Raw genomic sequence first — 26,916 nt, 5'->3', positions numbered from 1 at the left:
GGTGGGGGGGGGGGTTGGGGGTTCCCCATAGTCCACATTCTTTCCACCCACGGCTACCTGGGGCAGAGCAGCCAGGAGTCGAGGGAACCAAAGGAAGAAATGAGGGCTTGACCACTGAGAGCCGCGTTTGGGAAGAAGAGATGAAAGGGCAGGTCTGGACGTGACCTAACAGTGACCAGTCAGGAAAAGCCATATTCGTTCATCTAACATTTTCTGAGACAACCTCCCAAGCTCACCCTCAGAGGGTAAGGAAGGCAGAGCACCCTGGCCCGGGCAGGGAGATCCTGTGAGCCCACAGCAGCCAGCCCTCACCCCATTGCCCCTTCCTCTGCCTAACCTCCCACCTACCAGGACCACTGTTTTGGCCTCCTGGGGCTGCAGTAAAGCTTGGATTATAGAACACTGAACTGCACAGGGTGAAGGAGGGGCCACTCTTTTTTATCTGTGTCCATCCGCCAAAGCCTGCACAAACGAGGGTGCCCTCAAAGGGGAATGAATTCCAAGGGCCTGGCCCACCTTTACTATGTTCCTTTTTGAACCCCAATGGCAACCTAGGTGAACCCTTAACTCCTCCATTATCCCCTGCTGTCAAACAGTGGCTGAATGGTGGGGAAGGAGGCAGGTGCCTGCCTCAAGCTGACCCCCAGGGTGGGATCTAAGGCTCACGGGGAATGCTCCCCCCCACCCCCTATTCGCCCCACTCCAGGGTGAGGAGAGGAACAAGATGTAACCCAGAGCCTAAGGCAAAAACAAACAAGGCTACTCTGGCAGTGGGGAGACAAACCACCCGCAACTGCCAGCAAGAGACCAGCTTCTGTGCCTTGCTGTGGAGCAACCACGGCAAAATCCCTTCCTGTAAGGTGGCCTCGGTGGCCTGGCCACTCGTCTGTAACGTTCTGAGAAATTGTTGCCAAGCAGGGACATGAAAACCACATCCTTCTGGAAACGGGTGCTCTGACTGCTCCACCATCCTTCCCACAGAGCAGAACCAACAGGCAACGCCTGGACACCACCATCCGCTGGCTCCCCTCCCTCCAGGAGCGATGGGAGCGTGGTCAAGGCCCAGCTGGGAGTGCCGGCCTGCCTGGCCTCAAACCCAGCCAGGGAGGGGCAGTGACCCAGCAGCCCCATGCCCACTTCCCCATCCCCCCAGCAGAGCAGCAGTTCTACAAAACTCCCCTCCAAGAATGCGTGTGAACACAACCCCAGGTAATGAGGGACAATACTGGACACAAGGACACACAGGAGGCCTGAACACAGCCTGGGCCACACAGGGTGGCTGCAGGGAGAGGAAAAGGAGCTCTCAGGCAGAGATTCCTTCCTTCAGCAACATGACCTGACCTGGGCAAGCGTCTGCCTCTCAGGGCCTCAGCATCCTCAACTAAAATGGGGCCTTAACGACCGATTCCTAATGTCACAGGAGATCAGCCGGCAGCATCAAAACGACTTACTCTAAACACAGATTTCTGGAGATTCTGATAAGCAGGTCTGGGTTGGGGCCAAGAATCTCCAGTTTTGACAAATCCCCAGGTGATTCCTGCCATGCCTAATGGACGAGGTATCAGCTTGGCCACAGAAGGCTGCAGTCCCTCTGGGGATCCTGCAAAGGTGGAAGGACCTTGTCAGCTGTATTTGCAGCACAGAGACTGGGAGTGCAGTAGTGATGGCTCCTGGTAAGCAATTAACTAAAAGTAACCAAGATTCACCCACTTGTGTTTCGCAGATTACAAAACCCCAAAGCACTGGTTTGTCTTCCTAGCTGCAGATTAGTGAATTAATCCACACAGGAAAAATTTTTTAAATCTAAAACTCAAGTAAGTTTAAGACAGAGAACAGCCAGCTTGGCTGGAAATGACCTATGAGGCAGAAAAATGTTTAAGTGGTAGAAACCCTGTTCTTTTTATGGACAAGACAATCCTGCTCCTTGGAAGACCAAATGCACCTCCCCACCTGTGCACCTAAAGAAGCCAGAAAGTGGATGGCCGTGCCCTCCATGGAACTGGGCCCCAGAGATTGGGGAGGGCTGCTCAGGCATGGTACCCGAATATTCAGGAATCCAAGAGGGCGCTCCTTGGACATCATTTAACCTAAGCATAGTAAAGAACTCTCCCCAGAGCTCTGAAGCAGTAAACAAAGCCAGGCTCCCTTCTTTCTCCTTGGTCTTGGCTCCACAAAGAAGCCAGCTAATTAGCACTGGCCTGTATGCTTTCCACAGCACTGCAGACCTTATCCCTGCCCGCTTGCCCAGGGCCTCTGAAAAACGATGACCTTGAGGTGACACAGGGACTCTCCATGTGGAGATCCCTGGTCTCCTTCAGCTCCAGCCAGGTAAGCAGGGAGAACATGGAAAGGCCACAGGGAGCTCCTTGGCACACAGGCTGCAGGGAGCCTGTGCTCTGGAATGTGGATTCTCTGCAGGGGGCTGCTTTTCTCACCATCTGCTCCCCTCTCCCCCACTGGGCTCCCAGGGTCTCACCCCACAAAGACTCACAACCAGGAAATAACTCTGCTTTCACAGATGTCAGGGTCCGAACCCACACCCGGAGAATCTCAACAACCGTGACATAAACCCCAAGCCCTCGCTCTCCGGTAACTTAAACACTCGGAACTATACTAGCCAGGTCCATGCCAGGGAATGATCAGAAAGAAACACCCTAATCATCCATGAGAGGATGTGTCACACTCAGATATGTCCCCTTACATGCCTGCCACCCCCCACCCCCCGCCAGAGCACTCGCATGAGGACTGTGCCATTTGTGTTGGACCAAAATAACCTTATGAGGTCTTGGGGCAGGGTGTCTCAATGACACTTATTTCCCCATTCCAACCCACAGAAGAGGAAACTGTTGACGGGAAACCGTTTACTTTAGTCTTTCTTCACCCACTTGTTTATTCCTCCTCCCCATGGGAAGAGAAGGCACTCAAGAGCCAGGAGGTGAGGAGTGACCCCAGCCCACACTTCACCTAAGGAGCGGGGAGGAAAGGCTGCCTCTCACTCCTGACCTGCTCGCTCTGTTCTGGAACCAGGAGGTGGAGAAGCAGGTCCTGAACTTCAGCCGGAAGACCCAGGTCTCCACATAGGCAAGTCCCAGAATTTAAATGGAAGGAGGTAACAGTTAGACCTGTTTGGACCCTGGCCTAAGCCACATCCTCCAACGCAGGGCCTTGGGTTTGGGGGGGAATGAAGCCAATGAGCATCTGAAGCTTGGCAGCTTCAGAGGCTCAATGAAGGAGAAAAGACTGTTGAGTGCTCTGCAGCCACCAGCCTGAGGTGTTACCCGAAATTTACCAAGGACCAAAGAACAGAAGGCGATGAGGACAGCGGCACTGAAACCAGAACCAGATCTGACCCAAAAGTTAGCCAAAGTGACTCCAGAGTGACTGTGGTCCCTGACTTCTCACCTTCGTTGGTAACCCTAGTCACGTCAGAGGAAGGCAGAACTCAGCTCTCTACCAGCTAACCAATGAACACCAAGACCATTTACCCTAAAATACATACACAGACTAAGAACTTTGCCTCCTAACAGAAGATGAATAAACTCTTCACAAATACTAGTTACCACCACAATTGAGAAGAATCTCCAAAAGCTATTTTGTGTTTTTTGCATAGAAAACAATTATCAGAAAAATTTAATTCCAAGTCCACAAACTGTCTCAACTCCAAAAGTTATCAAAACAGAATAAAGCATTTATGTGGCAAATAGGAGGCATGTGTTTGTCAAAACATCAACTTCTTAAAACAAGGGGAAATGTCAGAATTATTTAAGTGTTGAGATGGCTCGTTTGTGATCAGAGAGGAACTGAATAATACACTAAAACCAATCTAAATATGAAAGGCTACATGTACACACGCACACACACACACACACACACACACACATATGCACCAATCTCCTTCACTTTTGAGCCAACAGGAAAACACAATCAAAAGTACAAAAATATCAATATAAAACAGGTAAGTTTTTAAATTCCCATACAATTAGAAGTAACATTAAAATTAAAAAGGAAACACAAATGATAAGCTACCTGCAGCTGCAGCTATTATGACAAAGGGTAAATACTATCTGCAACATATAAAAATTCATACTTTAGTCGATTTACAAAGTTGTGTTAGTTTCTGCTGTACAGCAAGGTAATTTTCCATTATGGTTTATTGCAGGATATTTTCCATTATGGTTTATTGCAGGATATTGAATATAGTTCCCTGTGCTATACAATAGGACCTTGTTGTTTGTCTATTTTATATGTACTAGTTTGTATCTGCTAATCCCGAACTCCTAATTTATCCGTCCCCCACCCGCTTTCCCCTTTGGTGAACATGAGTTTGTTTTCCATGTCAAAAAAAAAGAGAAAAAAAATTCATACTTAACAAAAGATCCTAGTTTTAGACACACAGACAAAGGATACGGGCGTTATACTGAAATGTAAGGACAATACAATTCATAAATGGAAAAATATTCATAGTCACTGGAAATGAAACTTAAAAGACAACCCGCAGATAGTGTTTTACACTTTTTAGTTTAACAAAATCACCACCACTATTGCTGGCAAGCCACGGTGAGGCTAGTGCATGCATACCGTGCTGGCAAGGGAGTAAACTGTTACTAACTCTTTGGTAAGCAATACAATTACAGACATTCAAATTCAAAAAAAAAAAAAAAAAAAAAAAAAAAAAAAGTCAGACCCTTAATCCAGTAAACTCATGACTCAGAATTTGCCTCAAGGAAAGAAACCAAAAGAAGAAAAACAATATGAGTTAAGTATGAAATTTAAACATGCTGGTTTGCAATTATGAAACAATTTGTAAGCATGTAGTCAAAGGTCAAAGTGGAAAATAAAAGCGTGAAAATGGTTTCATGGGTTGGTAGACATACAAGTGATTTTCTAAAAAGGTTTTCATCATCGCACTTACCATTACCACCTTTGTATTAAAAATATAAACTGAGGGTCTTCCCTGGTGGTGCAGTGGTTAAGAATCCGCCTGCCAAAGCAGGGGACACAGGTTCGAGCCCTGGTCCGGGAAGATCCCACATGCCGTGGAGCAACTAAGCCTGTGCGCCACAACTACTGAGCCTGTGCGCCAAAACTACTGAGCCTGCGCGCCACAACTACTGAAGCCCACGTGCCTAGAGCCCATGCTCCGCAACAAGAGAAGCCACCGCAATGAGAAGCCCGTGCACCGCGACGATGAGTAGCCCCCACTGGCCGCAACTAGAGAAAGCTGGCATGCAGCAACAAAGACCCAACGTAGCCAAAAATAAATAAATAAATAAATTTATAAAAAATAAAATAAATAAAAATTTAAAAAAATAAACGGAGGCCACTGCTGGTGGAGGATGCTGGCCCCCCAAGTGTGATGACCTCTGTAGGCAAAGTAAACAGGGCTCGTCTACTTTGGGATAATATTAACTTGTAAGATTCCTTCCTCTTCCCTCTCCCTCACACCGCTTTACTTAATTTAAACAGTAGCACACACTCAACTGTAAAATACTTGGACAATTCAGAAGTGTGCAGAGGGAACTGGCAATGAGAAGCCACTGACAATGGCTTTCAAATTTTTTACGATGGCCCACAGTAAGAAGCACATTTAACAATCAATCCAGGGTACACATAGTTACATGCACCCCTGAGTTTTGTGAAACAGGACTTCCCCTTATCACAGGCCATGTGTTCTAGATTTGCTGTTGCTTTAATTTTTTTCAAAATTGTCCCTGCACATAATCTACGAATCAGCGACTGTAAAAGCTGTGTTGAGAAAAACAGCAGATCCCAGGTCACAAGGCCAGGCCTTTCCCTTTCCAGGGACTCCCTCAACTTCTAGCTGGTCTTGACGTTAACTTCCCAAATATCTCTTAGAAATTTCTGTATACTATATGTTTGTCTTACCATGATTACTTTTCCTAGACAACTTTTTGTTCTCTGGAGTTAGTAATTCTTATTTTTCTGTTTGTTTAATTTTCTATGAATTTATTAATAGTCAACCCCAAATTCAATGCCAGTTGTCCAAATCTCCTCTCAATAAGTTCACTCACATAAGATGTCCTACTTCTAGTTCTTCTTCCAGAAGAAACCTCCCTGGAATCCTCTGAGCGGCTTTAATCTGGACTGGGTCCCAGAACTCCCTTTTGCCTCATTTGGAATACAGCCTACGAGAGAGCCAGTCTTTGTTCACCTTTGTGGAGGAAATCTTCAGGGCCAAAGGGAAGTTTTTCAGACCCTGTATGTCTGAAAACATCTTTATTTTACCTTCATTTCTGAATAAAAGTTTGGCTGTGTATAGAATTCTAGGTTGGGAGTCGATTCTACTGAGAACAATGAAGGCATCACCCTACCTATATTCCAGGGTATTGAGAAGGCTGAAACCACTCAGATTCCTGATCTTTGTATTTAACCTGTTCCTTTCTCTCTGTAAACTTGTAGGATCATCCCTTGCTCCCCAGCACACTGACATTTCAGGGTACTGGTCTATCTTCCTCCACTTGGCTCAACATCTGATGAGTCCATACAATATGGAAACCTGTATCTTTCTAGGAAATTTCTTTCTGGATGATTTTCCCACTTACATTCTTCTCTGTTCTCTCCTTCTGCAGCTCCTATATTAATGGATATGGGAACCCGGGCTGATTCCTTAAATTTCTTACCTCTTCTGCTCTATTATCCACCTCTTCATCTTTCTTGTCTATTTTCTGGAAGACTCTTTCAACTTTATAATAATTCTAATTATTCTAATAATTCTGATATTTTTGCTCTGCTCTTACTCTTTTAAACTTTTAATACTTTTTTGTTTTCTAAATGTTCCTTTTCTATAGTATCCTATTCATATTTCATAGATATAATATTTCTCTTATCTCTCTGAGAAAATGTCTAATTTTTTTCAAAATATTCTCTCGAAATAGAATATTTATTTCAAGTTGCCTTTTCCCCCCTACTTGTTTTGCTTCCTTTCATGTTAGGTACTTTCTTCAGATATTAGCAATCCTTGGTAATCCTCAAGACTAAAAATAAATGCCTAAGAACTGTCTAGTAGCACTGAGTTCTTGGGCAGGTGAGTTTCTGTTGCAGGGAGATCTGGCTGGGCCATCTGCTAAAGATGTCATCAGCATCTTTAGTTCTCTCCTCTTAGGCCGGTCAGGTTCCCCAGTGAGTTGTCTTTTACTCTCCTGCCTGAAAGGTAAGGGGCTGGCTGTCAGTGTTCTAGAAGCCAAGTGGGATAAAAGGCTGGGGAATGGAGATAGTCTTCATATGAACCTCCAAGAACACCTGGAGTCTCCCAGGCCCTTGGTTTTTCCTTCAGCAGAAGGAATCTCCAATGTCCAGCTAAAGGGAAGAAGCAGTCACCAAGCACCACTAAGAAAGGAAAGGGCTCTAACCACATCAACTGCTTTCAAACAATTCTTATATTTAGCCACCTCTGATGCTCCTCCCCGGCAAACCCCCCTAAAATAATAATATGGTGACACCAACTCCTACATTTCAAACTGAGCCCCTCACCCATCTAATTATTGGTTTGCAAATTTTTTCTTGCTGTTGCTTCCTTTCCCATTCTCCCTGTCCTCATAGATTGATTGCTTTTTAAAAATTCCCTTTATCTTAACTTTTGTGGGGTTTTAGGATAAAATAAAATTAGGTGTGTCCACTCAATCCACCATTTTTACACGTATCTCTAGGATGACTTCAAAATTTTTTTAATTGCCATCTTTTTACTGAGCAAAGTCAAAAAACAGGAAGTATAATTTATAACCTTATAAAAGAAAGGACAAATGAGATTTTGCAGATGTAATCAAGATGAATAATCAATTTACTTAAAATAGGGAAACTGAGTGGGTCCAGTGTAATTACATGAGCCCTTAAAAGCAGAGCTTTCTCCCAGCTGAGGGCAGTAGTCAGAGAGATTCCAAGCATGAGAAGAATGCAATGCATTGTTGCGGGATCTGAGACAGAGGAGCCACATACAAGGACCAGAGAGAGGCTCCAGGAATTAAGGGTAGCCCTGGTTGACAGCAAGGAAATAGGACCTCAGTTCTACAACAAACAGCAAGGAACTAGGTTCTGCCCCAGAACCTCTTCTGAATGCAGCCTGCCTACCCCTTGATTTGGGCCATGTAAGACCCCTAAGCAAAGAACCCAGCTGAACTATGCTGACCTGGACAACACCATCCACCCATATCCCGAGCTAGAACCCAAGTTATCCTGCTGGCTCCCCCCTGCCTCATTCTCCAGACTCAGCCATTCACCAAGATTCAACCTTTCTACCTGGCCTTCGAGGCTCCCAGTACTTGTACCTGCCCACAGGCCCATCCCAGGGAAGGGCAGCCATATTCCCAATGGAGCTGGGAACCCTGCTGCACCTCCAAACAGCACACCTTAGGCCCTGGACTTTCCAGGTCCTCAGTACCCACTGGGTACTGGCCGCAGGAACAGGGAGGCCCAAGGGGAGAAGTCTAGGAGGAGACAGGTGACTTTCAAGGGAAATGGGTTGCAGTAGGAGAGATGGTCACAAAGGCAGGCCAGAGTAGGCTGCCTCACTGCCCGTGGGAATCACACACAGGAAGGATGTCATGCCTCAGCCCTGGGGCACCGCCACCCTGAGAGGGGAAGGAGGGGTCAGGTCCACGGGCTCCCCACTCAGCTCTGACTCACCCTCAGAAGTGTCTAAGTCCTCCCCTAACCCATAACCCTCAGGACCCAACTCCCCATACTCAGAGTCTGCCAGAAACAGTGCAAGGTTGGACATGGTGGCAGCAGCCACTCACAGGGGTCTGGAAGTTTGACTCTTCACTATGGGAAGACACTACAAAGCCAGCCAGGCGTTAGGGTGGGCCACCGTCCCTTATCACAGGGTCACAAGCACAGGCCCTGCCACACAGGTGTGGGAGAAGGGAGGTTCCCAGAGTTCAGAGATCCTCAGGCCCTTGACTGCTGGACCTGGGATAGCCTCCAGGTGGAGGTCCAGGAAAGCCTAGGCCACCGGCTCTGAGCCCCACCAGGCTCTCCAACGGGCCTAGGATTCTAAGTGCTGTATGAATTGGCTTCCTGTATGAAACTCTGTTCTTAGCAAACACGGCATTATGAGCTTCCACCACCAAAAACCCACAACCCCAAACCTGCTGAGTTTGAGGAGCACCAAGGGGCCCCTCACTAATCTGGTGAGGAGATATCTGTCTACCTCAGTGCTGTCACCAGGGAAGAAGCTGAGGGAGGGAGGGATGTAGGTCAGAGGAGGGAAGTGGGGGTGAGGGCTCCTGCTGAGTTTGAGGAGCACCAAGGGGCCCCTCACTAATCTGGTGAGGAGATATCTGTCTACCTCAGTGCTGTCACCAGGGAAGAAGCTGAGGGAGGGAGGGATGTAGGTCAGAGGAGGGAAGTGGGGAGGTGAGGGCTCAGCAGGGAAAATGCTGGACCTGGAATGGAGGTCACCTAATGCAGTGATTTTCAAACTTACTATTTTTATTACTTTTCAAGCTACAAGAGCTTTTGTACAAAGAGACTCTGACCCAGAAACCCAGCATGGAGGTGGGCATAGCAGGTCTCTTAAAGTGGCTGGTGGATAGGGGAGGCTCCATGAGCTACACACTTGAAAATGACTGGCCTGGTCCAGCTGATCCCAAATTCCACAGAACAGGAGAACCACTCAAGGAGCTTTTTCCAAACTGCACATAGAGACTAGTTTAATAGGACTGTGACAGACCTGGAAATTCACATTTTTAAGAGCTGTCCTTCACAGCCATCAGTTTGAAGGGACCCCCACTGGCCCAGTCTGGAACAATGTGAGTGTCAAAATAAACAATACTACTAATGCATTTTAACTCACTGAATAAAGTAAGAATCCATGAGTCCACTCTAATATATATAAATGGATAAATAAACAAGTGGAGGAGAAGGGAAATTTCTTTACAGCAGAATGATAAATGTAAAATTAAAGTAATTAAATCATTGCCACTCAGCAACCACAACAGAAATAACTGATAATGGGTTTTCCATCTGTTCAGGCTGTTATAACAAAACACCAGACTGGACAAAACACCACAGACTAGGCAGCTTCTAAAGCACAGAAGTTTATTCCTGACAGTTCTGGAGGCTGGGAAGCTCAAGATTAAGGCACCAGCATGGTCAGGGAAGGGCCTCATCCTGGCTCAAAGCTGGCACTTTTTCACCATGTCCTCACAAGATGGAGCAGCAAGAGAGACCTATGGGGTCTCTTATAAGGGCACTAATCCTATTCTTGAGGGCTCCACCACCATGACCTAAGCACCTCCCAAAGGCCCCACCTCCTAACATCATCAAACCAGGCACTAGAATTTCAATATGTGAACTGGGGCAGGGGATGACACAAAAACATTCAGTAAACAGGTTCTAAAACCAGTTGATCAAAGTTTGATGAGAAAGCAGCATGTTTACATAGTCTCAAAGTATCTCCCCATAGGACACTTACTAATTACAAAGAACATAATAGTAGCTCAGCAGTGGAGAAACCCAGCAGATACCGCCTTAACCAAGTGACCACCACTGTCATCACTAGTAATGAGGTCCTCAAGCCAACATCCATCCCTGCTGAAGGGATACACTGAGGACACACCACAAAATTCATAACCCAAGTCTTATCTTGACGAAAGATCAAAAAACAAACAAAACAAATGAAGGCAGAGTCTACAAAATAACTCACCTCCAGTAAAATGTAGAATTTGTGGCCATTTTCCTTTAAACAAACAAACAAAAAAACATTTGGGCAACAAACAAGCCTGGGGCTCAAACACAGATCTTGAAGATGATTCATCAGGAAGCTTACTCAACTGCTCAGGCAGCACCAGGGTGGTGCCTGCCCACCCAGATGAGGCAGGGCCAGGTCACCCACAGCTGCTGCCCCCCAGCCTCTCAAAAGGCTGTGGGGAAGGAGGCCTGGCACCGTCCTGGCCTCCCAGCTGCCCTCCCTCTGCTGCTGCAGGTGAAGCCGCCTGCTCACGTGAGGATGGAGAGCCCTGCTGTCATGGTGTACGGCACCTTGTGCCCCGATAATCACAGCAGGCCTGTTTCTGAAAACCTAAGTGCACACAAAATGTCTACACCCAGAAGCCAGGTGCACACAAGACGTGGTAATCTGGACCCAGTTTACAGCAACATCCTCGGCATGGACAAGAACCCATGAGGCCTATGTGCTGTGACCTCCAGACCTCAGGACCCAGAGGCCTGGACCCTCTGTCCACCCTGCGGTTCCCCACGAAGGGCCTAAGCCAAGGCCAAGGCACGACTGAAGCCAAGGGCACAGCAATCCACCAGTGCCCTAACTCACTCTGCAAGCCCCTGGGGGAAAGGCTTTTGCTGTGGGAGATGAACACCTCAGGACCTGTTTCTACATGTCCCGGCACCTGCTGCGTGCCAGGCACCTAGAATGGGGCTGTGGACACCAAGAACTCGAGTGAGACCCGTGCCCGATGCAGGGGGCTCAGGACCCGCTTCCCTCTGCTAAATGCAGTCAGGCAAGGGCAGGAGGGCAGGATGGGGCCCAGGAAGGAAGGAAGGAGGAGGCGGGAAGCTGGTCAGGAAATGTTCCCCCACAGCAGTGGGTTTAACCGCTACAACCCAGCATGGTGGCAGCCAACAGTCTCAACAGAGCCCCAGTGTGGCCCCAGCTCTGGGCTGGGCCCTGAGGATGGCACCAAGACCCCACCGGCGTGGCTGCCCTTGCAGGGCTGACACAGTTGCGGTAGGGGCCACTCCTAACAGCCGCAAACATACTGAGTGACAAGTGGGCCTGCTCTTGGAGAGAAGTAAATTCTGCTCCAATAGCTGAGTCCTGGGCAGCCCTCAGGGGAGCTGCTCCGGTGCGAGGATGTGATCTGCCTGTCTAATGTAGGTGGGAAATGTTCTCTTTGCAGGGGTTGCCCTACCCCCACCCTCCTCTGCCCCAACGCAAAGAAACTATATAGGAGAACTTAGAATTACACACATTTACTCCTTTTCCTCCATTTCTCCACGCCTGAAAGGCATAAAATACTGTGGCTCTAAGATATTCAAAATCTTTGTATCCAAAATTGCACAGTTCGCTACAATATACTGTGCTGTAAGACAACCAACCAACCCACTTCACTCCGAGGTCAGCATTGGGAGCACCCCCTAATCCTGCCCTGGGCAGACAGGGGCTCACCAGGCCAGGGCAGAGCCTGGCTCCTGGCCTCCGAGCAAGGCAAACAGCCTGGGGTCTGGCTCACGGAGGGACGAAAGCAAAAGGTGAAGCCCGCTGGAGAAAAATAAATAAATATAACAAAGTGCGTTGAAAATGTAAAAGAGAAGAGGAATAAGAGGGGTGGGGGAGGGAGAAGCAGATCTTTTTAAAATGCAAATCAATGGTGGAACTCTACTGAAAAAAGCTGAGAAGAATCCACAAAGAGATAGAAGATTAGCAGCTTAGTCCCCAAAACAGTCCCGGAAAGCCAGGGGCATCCCCAGGCCTGGGGGCCCATGCTCACACCCACAAGCCCTCCACCCACCTCAACCAGAATGCAGGGGGAGGGCAGGCAATCCTAGAGAAATCAGGAGTCATCTCAAACATTTTTCTGCTAAAAAAAATTAATTTACAATCCCTTTTCTGGACTATTTATTTGAACTTCAACGTCTACCAAAACATCTTTATATATAGAATGCTTTGTGTTTCTACAAAAAGCAAACAACATTTACAACCTGATTTTGATCTCCTGTTGCCCAGCTGGACGGATGGGGCGGGGCAAGTGGCAGCAGATGGCCGAGGGAGGCTCTGCACCCCCTTTCACAAAAGAGGCCTCCATTTACCTCCTCAGCTCAGTGCCCCAAAGTTGACCTCGCCAGCAGGCTTCAGGGAGCCAGCTGCCCGCCAAGGCTGCTTCCACGGTCCCCGGACCCACCTCCCAGACACCGCCAGCGCCCAGGGCTACCTGCTGCGAACTGCGCGCCCGAGGGGGTGGGAGCCACGGAGCCGGAGCTGGCAGAGCCCTTTAAAGTCGGCAGCTTTAAGGAGGGCAAGAGGGTGAAGACAGCAAAACCACAAAAGAGACAGAAGAAGGTGCGAGAGTCTCAGGGTGGGGCAGGGCGGGACGAGGTGTCTGAGCCAGTGCTTCTCAAACTTGAAAGCGCATGAAATCACCTGGGAATCTTGTTCAAAGCATCAGCTGCTGTGAGGCAAGTCTGCAGGCTACAGGCTCCCAGGTGTTGCCAGTGCTGCCCAGTGGCAGGCCCGTGGGCAGTACTCTGAACAGTGAGGGTATAAGGGGCCCAAAAGAAAAGCAGTAACACTGATGGAGGGAAAGGACCTTTAAGGCAAGTCATGGGGGAAAGCCCACCCACCTAATCGTGCGTCCACTGACAGGGATGCAATCAGCTCTCCCGGAGGAATGCTTTAACTGTGGAATTTGCTCAGTATTTTAGTGCATCCCACTGGATCCTCACAGGTTATTTTTATTCCCATTTCACAGCTGTGGAAGCTACTCTAACCAAATGTTTATCAAAGCTGGACTCCCAGCCCCTTGGATATCTTCCAAGACCACAGACCTCCTGTGACGCAGGGCAGAAACACACAGCCCAGAACAGTGACAAGGCTGATCCCAGCCCAGCAGACAATGGGAGGAAAGCCATGGGGCACAGGAGGCCTCCCAGGGGGTGGAGGCTGGGTGGGGAAAGGCAGATAAAGGGCCAGAAACCCGTTTTTGCCTCCTGGAATTTTTAACAAAATAAAGACAAAATGTAAATCTAGCTGCCACCCTGCCACCCCGCCACCCCCAGGACCAAATTGGATATTTAGGTACAGATGGTATCTCTGTCTTATAGGTTTTGTTTTTACTTTTAACAGCCTGGCCTCACTTTGGTGGGAGGTAAAATAAAGAGCTTTCTCTCCACCCCCGGAGGTTCACCAAAGAGGGAATGTGGTATTTCCAAGAAAAGGGTCAATGCCATTGTCTGAGGCAGGACTATTTATCAGTGGGCTCCTTGGTGCCACACTCAGCCCCCCGAGGACTGGCCATGTGCTTTTGGGCTCAGGATGGGTGGGTTTCACCACCACCAGCCCCTCAAGAACCTGAGGAAGAAACGCCCCAGGGAAGAGATGCCCTCCGTTAACCCCATCTGATGACACCTCCTCCAAAAAGACACCCTGAGTTGGTGAGAGGGCCTCAGTGTAGAGACCAAGCATTTTGGACTTAGATTCATAGAACTCAAAGAGTCAAGGCTCAAAAACGTCCAAAGTTCATCTGAGCAACCCTTCCATTTTCCAGAGACCTACGCCCATGGAAATGAATCGCCAAGGTCACCCAGAGGGCCAGTCACACAGCTGGGACCCAACCTCAGCCTTCTCCTTACTTCCCTGCGCTTTTCTGGAGCAGCGTGCTGCCTCAGTCATGACCTTTCCCGCACTTGTTGGGGCCCAACTACCCTAAAAGCTGCATCTGTGTTTCAATGCATATGACAGCGAACTTAGCCATTTTTGCTGAGTCTTGTACAACATTTGTTGAAACAAGGGCACTCCAAGGGGCAACCCTGTCCAGGGCTGGGACTTGCTTCCTAATTTGAGAGGTTGGCTGATAAGAGTCAGATAAGACAGCCAGGCTGATCTCAAGACGGATGGGTTTTGAAAATATTAAAAAAAAAAAAAAAAAGCTAAACTCGAAAAAAAGTAGTGAGAGCTCCAGAGTTCTCATACCAAACAACTCTTATGTCAAAGGCAGGGGGACTACATTTCAGATTCCGGCTGCGGTTTAGAAAGCTGGAGATATATGAGTTGGGGCAGGCACACTTCCAGAAAGAGGTGCCAGAGAGTAACCCTCAGCTTGGCCTGTGACCTCACACTGGGTGAAATCAGACCCCCAGGAGGAAGCTCATTTTGCCCACCAAAAACGGGATGAGAGACATTCAGATGCAAAGGGGCAGGGGATGGATGGTTCCCCTCAGTTGGAGAAAAATTCCCACAACCACAGAGACCAAAAAAAAAAAAAAAACCTACTATTTTCTCAACTACCCCTGCCACTAAATGCTAAGAGCTCCTCCTACCCGACTCTTTCATGGAGAAGGACCAGGAGGGTAAAGGGATCAAAATTTACAGTTGGGAGTGGCTTTTTCTGCCCAAGACCAGGAGGCTGGTGCTCCCAAAGGCATCCATGAACTAGCCCTCCCCCTCCATCTTTCTCCCTCTCACACACCCTCAGTGGCACAAACAGACAAGCCCTCTCTCTGTCCCCACTGTACAAGTCAGCATCACTGTGATCCAACAAGCTGCAAGACCCTCTTTAAACATACAGAAATCTCAGCACCACCGGGGAGCTGGGAGTACAGCTGGGGGAAGTGACGGTACAGCCGGCAGACTGCACACCATCAGCTCAGTGGGAAGATTCATGTCGTGAGGGCTTCCGCTGGGGCTGTGCGCCCGATGCCTGCTGCCTGCCCAGCCTGCCGCCGCCTGCCTGAGATTCAAGAGCCCGGAGATGGCAGAACAAAGGAAAATGGCCGTGGCTCAGGCAGAGGGGTGGGGGTGGGGGAGGCTGCAGGCCGGCCTGCCAGCAAGCAGGCTTTTCTACAGCTGAGTGCTCCAGCGAGGCACAGGGGACACCGGGCTGAGCGCTGAGGTACAAAGGAAGATGGGGGCCTCAAGACTGACAGCTACCCAGGCACACGCCTGGCCCCCACCCAAGGGTGCAGCTGGGCCGGGAGAGCTCAGGCAGACACCACTCACAGAGGCAGCGGGCAGGTGGCTGATAAGACAGGCACTGGGCACCCCTGCTCCTTGTCCAGCTGCTCAGAGCTCTCACACCCAGGGGGGTTCCAGGCACAGCTAGGGGGCTTCAGGGGGGAAGGGGAATCGACAGAGGTACCCACAAAGGGCAGGATCCCTCCAGATTTCCAGGGATGGGGAGCGCTGGGAGAGGGCAGGGCTGGGCTAGGCAGCTCACCCAACATCAGAGAACATGAGTGGGGCCCTGGAGTGGCTAAGATCTGTTCGCTAAAGGACTTCTATTAGCATAATGGGCTCCCGCTACCAGCAACAATGGAGGCACTGGCCACCCCCTCTCTTCCTCCCCTCCCCCCAAAATAATTCACAATGGGAGGCAGCAGGAAACCGGGGCAGAGCCCATGAATAGCTCCACTGTCAGTTCCCAGGCGCCACCTCCTCAGCCCCACAGGTCAGCCCTAGCTGCCACCCGGCCACAACAGAAACTTCTGTGCTGCCAAGCTCCAAGCCCCTTACAACAGAGCGGTGGGCATGGGAAGCTGTGGACTTCTCACAGGGGCGGCATGTAAGGGCAATGGTGGGAGAGACAGGGCAGGGACGCAGGCCTCAAACTCACCAGGTCAGGGTCATATCGGGCACCTTTCTTTTTAGGGGGGGCTATCTGCCAGCCAGCCCTAAAATCTCCCCGCTTCCTGCCCTGCCCTTTGCAGGCATGGGGTGGCCAGAGCCAGATAGGGGAAGATTATGGTCCTTTCTGGGGTACACGGTGGCCACAAGGATGGGGAAACAGCCAGAGCACTCCCAGGACTCCCAGAAGGATCCCAGTAGATGGCTCCAACGTAAGTCCTCTCTCACATCCCTGCCTCCCTGCCCCAACCCATCCCAGGAAGAAAACCTCATCTGCCCTCACCCCCTGCTTCTGCTCTGCAAGGAAGCCACCTGCTCAAAACAGAAAAACCCATCTATTATTTACACCAGGTGCCTTGTATACAGGCTTTTAAAATCACAGGGTGGCAGTCAGGCCCAGAGCAGCCTGAAGCAGTACAAAGAAGGCAGAGCCTCTGGGCAGGCGGGAGATGGGGAATCCCAGAGCTGCGGAAGGTCCAGTGGGGCCTGGACAAGAGGCCTCACACCAACCCCTGAAACCCAGGGAGAATCTGCTCTTCTAAAAGATGATTCCCAATTCCTTGTTTGTTTCTCAGCCAGGATGCCGGACCTCACACCTGGCCCAATTCCTGCAAACTCCTGGGGCCGCTCAAGCCCAGGTACGAAAAGCCTCCCCACTCCCCGCCTCCCCAGAACCTCCCTAGACCCTATCTGGCTCTGACTGCCTCTTCACACTCTTACATCACACTTTTGGATGCACAGGCAGGCCCACAGGGCACAGCCAAGAGCTGCAAACACCAGGTGCCCTGGAAGCAGGCTGACCTGAGCTGAAACAGACAGGCTCTGACTGCAGAAACACAAGATCCCTCCAAAAGAAAAACTCAGAAATGTTCATGCTCCCTCTTGGAATCAAAACAGCGTATTTCTTTTCTGGTCAAGCACCCCATGCCTGGATTCCCCATCTAGCCATCTCTACGACAGACCTCTGAGAACATTCCTGCAGCTTGGCTTGTAGGAACCAAACACTGAAAGCAACCTCAATGTCCATCCATGGGGGGGCTGATAAAGTGAATCATGGTTGACCACACAGAGGAATAACATGCCGCCGTTAAAAAGAATGGCCTGAACTGCGTGTGCTGAAATGGAACAATCCCAAGATGAACTTTAGGGTAGAAATCAGAACACCCTAAGTAGTGTACGGCATGGCGATAAACAAGAGGAGGCCAGAGACGCTTCACTAGACACCCAACATCTGGTGATGGTGACAGGGCCTCAGGGGAGCAGAACTGAAGGGGTCAGGGGTAGAAATATTAATTTTCACTACATATTTTTATGTATCTTTCATTATATACCTTTTTAGAGAAAAAAGTTAAAACTAAATTGACATTTAAAATCCCTAAAGTTCGTGGCACACAAAATTTGGCTTGTAGCTCTCTGCCGGCAGTTTCTGGCATCTCCCTAGAACAAGAAGAAGGGGGGGGGGGAAGGGGAAGAGAGTGCCAGCCTCTGGAATAAAGACAGACTTACCAACTCAGAGAGTTCCCTGTTCACAACTCCTCCCCAAGTCCCAAAATAGAAAGCCTTCCTAGGAAGACCAAGAGCAGATTTTGACCAAGGCAGAAGGGAAACCTAAGTTATTCCATACAGAGGACCATCTGTAGCCAGGTCCACTCGGTCCACGATGAGACTGTAAGACCCCCAGGTTCTGGGGGCACTGAGCCGCAGGCATCCCAGGCCTCAGCATGAACCCTTCTCAGGGCCTTCCCCAGTCATCAGTGAGGCTCAAGGTCCTAGTGCTACAAACTCATCCCAATTTTAGCAATTGAAGAAAGCTATTTCAACAGATTTCTAGGCCTGGCCCAACTCCAAGAACAGGCTAAAAACAGTTTCTCCAAAGTCTCAGCTCTAAACTCCAACCCCTTAACCACTAAACTCCCTGTACCTTTCAGGAAATGCAAGCTGCAAAATGGAGCTGTGAGATGGGTTTGCACATTCGTTCCTTACTAAGGGAATACGTACATGTTGTTTAAAAGCCTACTTTAACTGACACGTCAATAAATGCTCTGCACTCAGAAGCACTGATGTATTTCCTCCAAGTGATTTTCCCCCTAAGGAACAATATAATAACCATCCCAGTCTCTCTCCTGCTTCTGAGGGGTATGACACAATGCCTATTAGAACCAGGACTGGCCAGACCATTTGGGTGAGACCACTTGGCGGGCGGGGAGTGGTTCCTGGATGGAGCTCTCTCTACCTAGCAGAAGTTCCCTGCCCCACCTCGCAGCCCACCACAAAGATCTCCTAATGACTCGCAGACCGCCCAGACCACAGAGAAAGGTGGCTGGAAAGAGGGAAGATGTTAAGTTTGGCTCCCCATCCTATTAGAGGCTTTCTGATGAGTGTTCAGTGTTCGACAAGCAGCCCCCAAATTAAGGAGCACAAATGAGACTCCACAACAAGTAGAATCACGCAGGCACTTGGAGCCCTCAGACCTCCGCTGCTGGAGACAAGTTCCTGGGCCCTCAGTGGGCCCTCAGCACCGGAGGTGCAGAATCCTACAACCCTCCATCAGCCCAAGGCCGGCCCCTCTCTGACCGCCTTTCTGCATGAGCGGGCAGTGCCCTACACCCAGGTAGGCACTGACCCTCAACACAACGAATCCTGCAGCCCCCCAGCTGGCACTTGCCCCACCTCCCCACATCTGTCTTCCCACAGAGAGAGCTTCAGGACTCCCTAGCCCAGAGGGGCCCCAGACAGGCCTGCCCATCCCACCCCTCCACCAGGGCACACACCACTCGCACCTCCCTGCTCCCTCAGGAATGAATGAATACCCCATGGCTACCACCAGCTCTTTTGTTGACAGGCCCCCTTGTCCATGTTTATATCATTACTTGTATTTCACAGGAAGCAGCTAGGACACCAGGAGACGATGACAGTGGAGGTAGGATGGCTGCACAGAGCCACTGTCTCCTGCAGGGGTGGAAGCCAGCCTTCAGGAAGGGGGGAAGTCCTGAACGCGCAGCCGGCAGATTTTCTGCACACACCCTTTTTTTTTTCTCACAACAGCGGGGGGTCTGGTTCCTAACAAGCTGACTGTCGAGACAGGAGCACCCCCAGGAGTAGCAGACACACCCAACAGGGTCATCTGTGTAGGGTGTGACCAAACAGACAAGAGGGGCAGAGAAAACCAGGAGGATCGAAGGCCTTGGGCAGCGGAAGAAAGCAGCAGCAGCAGCAGGGGATCAGGCCAGAAGGCCCCAGGAGCGGCACTGGGGGGGAGGGAGGGGATCACCCACTGCACCTCCCTTGGCCAGCTCAGGCAGATTAGACAGTCGGGTTCCAGGCCTGTGCGAGAGAGGGAGATCCATAAAGTTGTCAGACTGGTTTGCCCAGGATGCAGAGAACAGGAAACACAAGGTACACAGGCCAAGGAAAGAGGGTCATAGGGAGGGTTGTCCAGAGTCAAATGGCTGTTATCTGGCTCCCAACAGATCTGGCAACAAGGGCAGCCAGCATTGGCCTGGGGGCAGGGGTGGGGTGGCGGGGGGCCACAGGGAACCAAGGCCACGGGTCCATACTGTTTCCTGGATGCAGAGGGCAGTCCAGGGGCCAAGAGTGAAGGAGCCAGGGACCAAGGAGCCAGTAGATGCTGAAAAGAAAAGGACTAGGTTTCTGGAAGCAAGGGAGTGACGCCCACAAAGCGGGGCACCACTCCTGAGCGACAGGCGTGAGTGGTGATGAGCTCAGGCTAGTGCCTCGTACACTGACAGTCTCTTTTTGACCAAACTAGTCAGGATCCTCTGAGCCCTCTGCCCCATGAGGCCCAAACCCGGGCTTCTGTCTCTGTCCTTGTAGAATCCAGTTTTAGCAGGAATCCCGCTAAGGCAGTTTAGCCAGGACCTCCCACCCTCCATAGCTGATCACCTTCCACATCTGACCAAATTCCTCCTCCTCCTCCCCGTGTAGCACCCGCCACATGACACCTGATCACCCTAGCCTGCCTTCAGCAAGAACTGTCAGGTCAGTTAGCAAAGAATTACCCTACCCTCCTATAAATTTATCATCCATCCACCCACCCACCCACCTCTGCTCCCTTGTAACATCTGGGGTTGAGCCCAATCTCTCTCCCCTACTGCAAAACCCCATTCCCCACTGTTGTAGTCCTTATACCTATCACGACACTCCTGAATAAAGCGTGCCTCACTGTTTTCACGAGTGTCAGAATAATTTTTTTTAAACCATATGGAGCTCCAAGTCTTCCTGGACCCCTCCTCCAGAGTGTGAGAACCGCTGGGGCTGGGGCTGGCCTCCCCGACCAATCCCTGGGGGACAGACCCTGTCTGTCTGGCCCAGGGGTGAAGGGCTGAAACCAGACAGACAGCCAAGCTGCAGGGTGGCCGGACTTTAGGGAGGTCATCCGGAGAGGAAACAGGGTCTCTTCGTGGCAATGGTCACTCAGCGGGCAACCAGAGCCTTTCCTTGGAGCAGCTGGTGGCAGCAGCCAGAAGCCTGGAAAGAGCAGGGACCTGAGCAAGCTGAGTGGGCACCCCAGACTGGGGATCAAAACACTCCAGAAGCTGAGAGTCACACATGGCCCGAACGGCCGCAGTGGGTGTATAGGGCCCAGTTGCCCATCCCTGGGAGGGCAAGTCTGAAGCTGGGGCGGCCATATCCCTTATTTCCACCTGCCACTTTCCAACAAGCCCGGGGTATCCCATGGTGCCCTGATGGGCTTCTGATGCATCAGCACAGACCCTGCCTTGGAACTGTGTGTCCTGGGATATGCTGCTGCCCTCGACCCTCCCAGGCTCACCACTCAGACTTCAGGGTGTGGATGAAAGAGATACAGGGGACACTCATTTAATTCCAGAGGCTGTGAGGGCCCCTCTCCGGAGTATCAGGACGACAAATTCTTCAAAGCCGCTTTTTTTTTTTAATGATTCCTGGGCGCTGCAGAATAGACTGGCACAGGCCCCAGCAGCTAGTACAGGTAAACAGGGAAAACACAGAGAGGGGGTTCATCGAACCTCTCCTCAGGGTCAACCTCTGCCTAGCCCCACGTCCTGACCCCTCCCCAAACCTTACCCATGCAGGAAAGCCCAGCCTCAGCTCTCCCAAATTCCGGGACACACGCAGAGTCTGAGGCAGCACCAGACGTGTACCTCTGACCCAGGATCCCAATGGCCCCACCACGGCTCGCAGCCACGCAGCACAGGCTGACAGAGCCCAAGAAGGGAGGAGCTGGTCCCTCCAGCTATCCAACTGATGGACATCAGGGCTCTAGGAACTTCTCCCTGGCTACTGGGCGAGCGAGACAGAACAGACCTCCAGAAGCCTGCCCAGGCCCACTTACTCTCAGATTACCAGGCTGCGGCCTCCTGAGGAGAAACCACAGCAACGCCCAGCCAGGCCCAGCCCCGGCCAACCCCACCAGGCCCAAGAATGGAGGAAATGGGCTTCCCAGAATCCTTGGCTGGTGAGCACTTTGCTGAGAGCCGTCAGCGTGACGGCAGCAGTCCCAAACCAGGGTGTCACCCTAACTCAGGGGCTGCACACACTGCTTCTCAAATCTGAAGGGTGTATGCTTCACGGTAACCCCACGAGGGACAGGAAGGGCAGATTCTTCTCACTTCACAGATGAGAAAAACAAATCCAAGAAAGAAAGAAAGAAAAAAATCAAAGACTTGTCTAGGTCACTCAGCTAGAAAGTAGATACAACTCTAAAGCTGGCCTCACCACTGTCCACTCTAGGCGCTGGACAACATTACTCATCGTTATGTTTCATCGGCACTAAACATTTCCTACTAGCCAGGCCCTTTGCTGGTCCAACACAGCCACTTGCCCTGTCTGAACCAAACAAAAACATGCCCTTAAGGGAGAAAACAGATGTTGAGACATTATGAATATCCCACAGGCTATCATGAAGATAAGACAAACCAGGAATGCTGGCATTCACTTAGACCAAAGGTTTTCAAAGCACAGGTCTACACAGTCCCCTGAGGACTCTGATGACCAGCCAAGAATGGGACCACTGCTGTAGACCACCATTACCTCTCCCTCTCTTCCAGGTAGGAGAGAAAACAGAAGCCCTGAAAAAGGAGGAGACATGCCTAAGGGTAGTACGTTAACCACGAGCAGAAGAACCTGAAGTCCCACCACCTCCACCGTGTTTCTTGACCCTGCTGGCAGTCACCAGGGACAAAGCCGGCGACAGACCACAAAAGCAAGGTCCACAGGGTAGCCAGGTCTTTGACACCCTGCAAGCGTGGCCCGGGTGGAAAAATGCAATTAACAAAGGGGTTCTAAACCACTTCGCAGGACAGAGAACCACCCCAGCCCCATATTCAAGCCTGTCCTCATGTGGCTCCATCCTTTAGTAACCTCACCACCTTACCTTTCCGTAGCCCTAGGCCTGCAGGCTCAGCCCCAGAGTCTCACTCTGGGGAAGGGGAAGGCCCATAGGGGTGTTTCTACATATGCTCTTGCTTCCAAGAAAGGTGGCTGCCCCTACTCGCCACATACAGGTAGAGCGTGAGGAAGTCCGAGAAGCCCAAGGGCTCATGTGCCAGGGCAGAGAGAGAGAGCAGGAGCCTGCTTCGCTTCCCATAGGCAATAATATCCCTCCTTAAAGGCCACCAGGACCCAGCAGCGGGAAACAGGAATCCTGGAACCCAGTTTACAGCCCCTAGCACCAGGCTAGGAGCTAAACAAGTGCGTAGTAAGAATCCCTGGCCTGGGACTCATCACTAGTCCTTGGGCTCATGAACTAATGCATGAATAAATGAATGAGCGAAAGAAGACCCAAGGGACTCAAATAACTTGCCCAGGGTCAGAGGAGCAAGCTGCTTCTGCAGACCACCTCTTACTACCCTAATAAGCATTTTTTTCACCATACCTCTGCCCTTCAAATATGGCACCTCAATTCATCTTTAACTTAAATGACATTTCTTTGACTAATTCATGATAGATGTTCATGGTGACACAGAAACATACGACACTCGGACCCAGACCTTGGGAAGTCACAGAGACAGCACAGTGGTAGGCAGGTGGCAGGCATCAGTGCTGTTCACCAAATGTTCCCAGTCCTCTTTTGCTCCCCACCCTGCAGGGAAGTATGTGGCCATGTGACTGCTTCGACCATTGAAATGCCGCTTCCGGGTGGAAGCTTTAAGAGCCAGGGTGAGATTCATCATGTTCTCTGTCCCTCTGTCCAAGTGACCAGGAACATTTCACTTACTCAGCATGGGTCCCACGGTGAGAACAACATAAAACAGACATGCGATGGACGTGGTATAAGAAATAATCCTTGGTTGCTTTAAGTCTCTGAGATTTGAGGATTGTTACCACAGCAAACTCTGATCTATCTAGACAGATACAGGCAATGACTCGTTCCTACTGTGCATGGCAGTGCCAGTCTTCCCATTCCCTGGCCTTAGGGAGACAAAAGCTACATCACCAGTCAACCTGCTATGTGCCCAGATAGTTGAGATGCTTTCAGAAGCAGGGAACATAAGGGCACCTGCACTGAAGAACTTACTAGTTCCTCTGTGGGCCAGGCTTGTTCAGTGTATTAATCAACTTTATTCACTTCTGAGAGGAAGGCATTATCTAATTAGGTATGAGGAAACCCGGTTCACATTCAGACCTTAAGCAAGTTACTCTGTGACCTCTCTAGGCCACAGTTTCATCATCTGTAAAATGGGACGTTAACATTATCTACCATACTATGTCGTTTCACGGATTAAATGAATGAATACAAGTAAAGCTTCTAGGATAGTATGTGGTGTAAGTCTCAATCATTAAGTCTCAATAAACTTAACTATTACTACACATTTTAAAAGCAGCAAAGGTTTCCCAGGACTGGCACAATGGCACTTTACAGGCATTGCCAAACTGAATTCTATCTCAGTTGAAGTTAAACAAGTAACAAGTCAAATCCCTGAGCGCACTGTAACCTAGAGTGAGACCTCAGGAAATGTTTCCACAACCCAGAGCTTCCATAACTCCCTGCTCCCTCCTCTCCTTGGGAATTCACTACCACCAGGACCTGCAGGGCAGGGCCCCCTCCTCTCCCACACAGAACACGTGCTTTGTCCTCCCACTCCCAGTCACCGGAAGGGAGGCGCCCTCACCTGTCCTCAGAGATTTGCACAGCTGCCCAGCTGGTAAAGGGGGGAACTTCCCTGGGCAGCCAACCCTTCTGCAGCCCCTTTCTTCCTAGAGGCTGCCACAAACCTCCAAATGCACCAGTGGGCTTGAACTCCTGTTTGCCTGAATAATGCTGCTAAGCAGAGATCAAGCTCAGATTAATAAACGCTACAGAGCATCTACTACATGTCCAGCCTGGGTTCTAAGACCACACAGAGCTGTCAGCCAGCTGTGAGCCTGGAACAATGCTTGCAACAGCTCCTGGCACCCCACAGACTCTCAACCATGCTTTGTTGAATGAACTGAAAACCATGTTTGGTAGTCCAAGCAGTGGAGTTCAGAGATGTGGGGATGCAATAAGAGGGGAGGGGAAATCCGTCTGGTAGCCTGGGCTTCCAAGGCCTGGCCCCCAGACATTATGGATCCTCAGGATGGGACAAAGCTTGGAGACAGCTGAGAGAGGAGGTAGAAGGGCAAATGGGGCCATCATGGAGGAATATGCACTTCATTCTGAGGGTGCCAGGGCCCAGGAGGATCCCTGGAAACAAGGGTGCTTTGGCCTTCCACAAGGCTGACTGAATGTAGAGGGGATGCAGGGGTGCTGGGGTGCTCTGATGGCCTAGGCCCCAGGTTTCCCTTCACCAACAGGGAAGGGTGACCCGAGCACTCTGCAGGCACTAACTTCCCCTACTTTGAGGTCAAGGGGAAGGGGGAAGGCTACTTTTGAGGATTTGGCAAGCAGCTCCACCCACTCCTATCAGCCCCAAGGCAACCCCCATCTCAGAAGAGAGGAGGACTCCTACGGAGCAGGCCATGGGAGAGAGCACACCTGCAAAGGCTCCAATGCGATGCCCTGCACTCACGGCCCAGGACGACCTGATGCCCCCAGACCCCAGCGCGCTGCTACACAGCGCCGTAGCCAGCCGCCAGGGCAGTACCGGGGCCAACCATTTCCCGACTCCTCACAGCACCGACCGCTTCAAGCCTGAGACCAACTTCTTCGTGCCTCCCGGATTCGTGTCCCAGCAGTCCCGGTACCCAAGTGTCCCTAATACACACACACACACACACACACACACAGACACACACACACACACACACCATACCCACTGGCGGCACCACCACTCCTCCCCGCAGGAGCAGTGGCCCCGGGACAAGCCAACTCCGCAGACACAGACCCAACTCGACCGAAGCTCCAGTTAGATCAGGAGTCGGGCTTTGCTCCAAAGCACAACCCCAAACGACCAGCACGGAGAAGCTGGATCACCACCTACTCAAACTCCGCCCGCCCCAAACCCGTGCAGGGCAGAGTGGTACACACCGCCGGGGTGGGCGACTTGGAGCACACTCGAGGCGGGGCAGGGAAGGGGACCGCCCTCCCCAGTCCGCGCCACCCTCCACCCCTGGCCCGAGCTCCGGGCAGCCGAGGGTCCGTGACGGAAACGAGAGGAGTGCCCAACCCAAGGCTCGAGGCTGGGGAGAGGGGCAGAGTCCAGAACCGCGGAGGTGCGACCCCTCCCTCCCCGAGTGCTCTCACTCCCGCCCGGTCGCAGCAGGCACCCATCCGGGGACACGGACAGGGCGAGGGCGGCAGAACCCCGAGCGCCAGCCGGGTCGCCCGCTGCGGCTCTCACTCCGCCCGGCGCCAGAGTTCGGCTCAGCAGGGTCCGGGCCAAGGCCTCCGGCCCCTCACGGGCAATCTGGGCAGACAAAGCCAGCGCCGCCCGCCGGGCCGCCCCCAGGGCAGGGGCGAGGGAACCGGAGGGACCTATCCTGGATATGGGGAGCAGTCCTAGTCCCCAGAGGGCGCTCAGGGGGGTCGGCCTCAGACAATGAGGGCGGCAGGGCCCGACGCTCCAGCGGGGACTCCGCGCTCTACTCACCCGGGCGCGGCGGCGGCGGCGGCGGAGGCGGCGGCGGCGACGACGATTGCAGCGGTGCGGCCGGGCTGGGCCAAGGAAGTTAGAGCAAGTTCGGCGGCGCTGGGCGGGAGGGCGCGACTCAGGCCATCCGAGCGCGGGGGCGGGGCGCGGAGGGGCGGGGCCGGGGGCGCGGCGCCCGGCGGCGGCTGAGAAAGGGGCGCCACTTCCCTGCGCCGCTCGGCGCGGCCCCGCCCTCCACGCCACGCCCCCACCGCTCGCCCCGCCCAGCCTTCCAGCCCGCGGCGGGGCAGAACCCGTGGCGCCCGGTCCCCGGCCCGCCCCTTCGTCCCGCTTTGGGCGGGGCCGCAGGCGGGGGGCGGCCCTGGTCGGCGCTCGCCTCTTGGGTAAGCGGGGCAGGCTGAGCCTGGACCCGCACCCAACGTTTGGGGGCCGGAGCAATACGTGGACGCCACGTCGGCCTTGTCACTGACCCCACCGGAACCCAGCCTGAGAGAAGCGCGAGTTGTGGGTGCCACATCTCGGGGCTACGGGGGTGACCGGGTAGAGAGGTGAGCACAGGGTTAGAAAAATGGCTGAACTGAAAGTGCTGGAAGG

At 51.6% G+C, this 26,916-nt stretch overlaps 1 protein-coding gene across 1 annotated transcript in view; it reads right to left on the bottom strand.

Annotated features, from left to right (window-relative positions):
- The window catches only part of TSPAN14 (tetraspanin 14), a 56,228-nt gene extending 29,870 nt beyond the window's left edge, over positions 1–26,358 (bottom strand). The window contains exon 1 of the mRNA XM_007464223.1: positions 26,323–26,358. The gene's annotated coding sequence lies outside the window, so the exon portion shown is untranslated. The remainder of the gene's footprint in view (positions 1–26,322) is intronic.
- Between the last annotated feature and the right edge of the window lie 558 nt (positions 26,359–26,916).

The sequence above is a fragment of the Lipotes vexillifer genome, unplaced genomic scaffold (genome assembly GCF_000442215.2).
Source record: "Lipotes vexillifer unplaced genomic scaffold, Lipotes_vexillifer_v1.1 scaffold59, whole genome shotgun sequence".
Taxonomy (NCBI): domain Eukaryota; kingdom Metazoa; phylum Chordata; class Mammalia; order Artiodactyla; family Lipotidae; genus Lipotes; species Lipotes vexillifer.
Note: the sequence above shows the minus strand (reverse complement) of the source record. Positions and strands in the feature narration are given on the sequence as shown.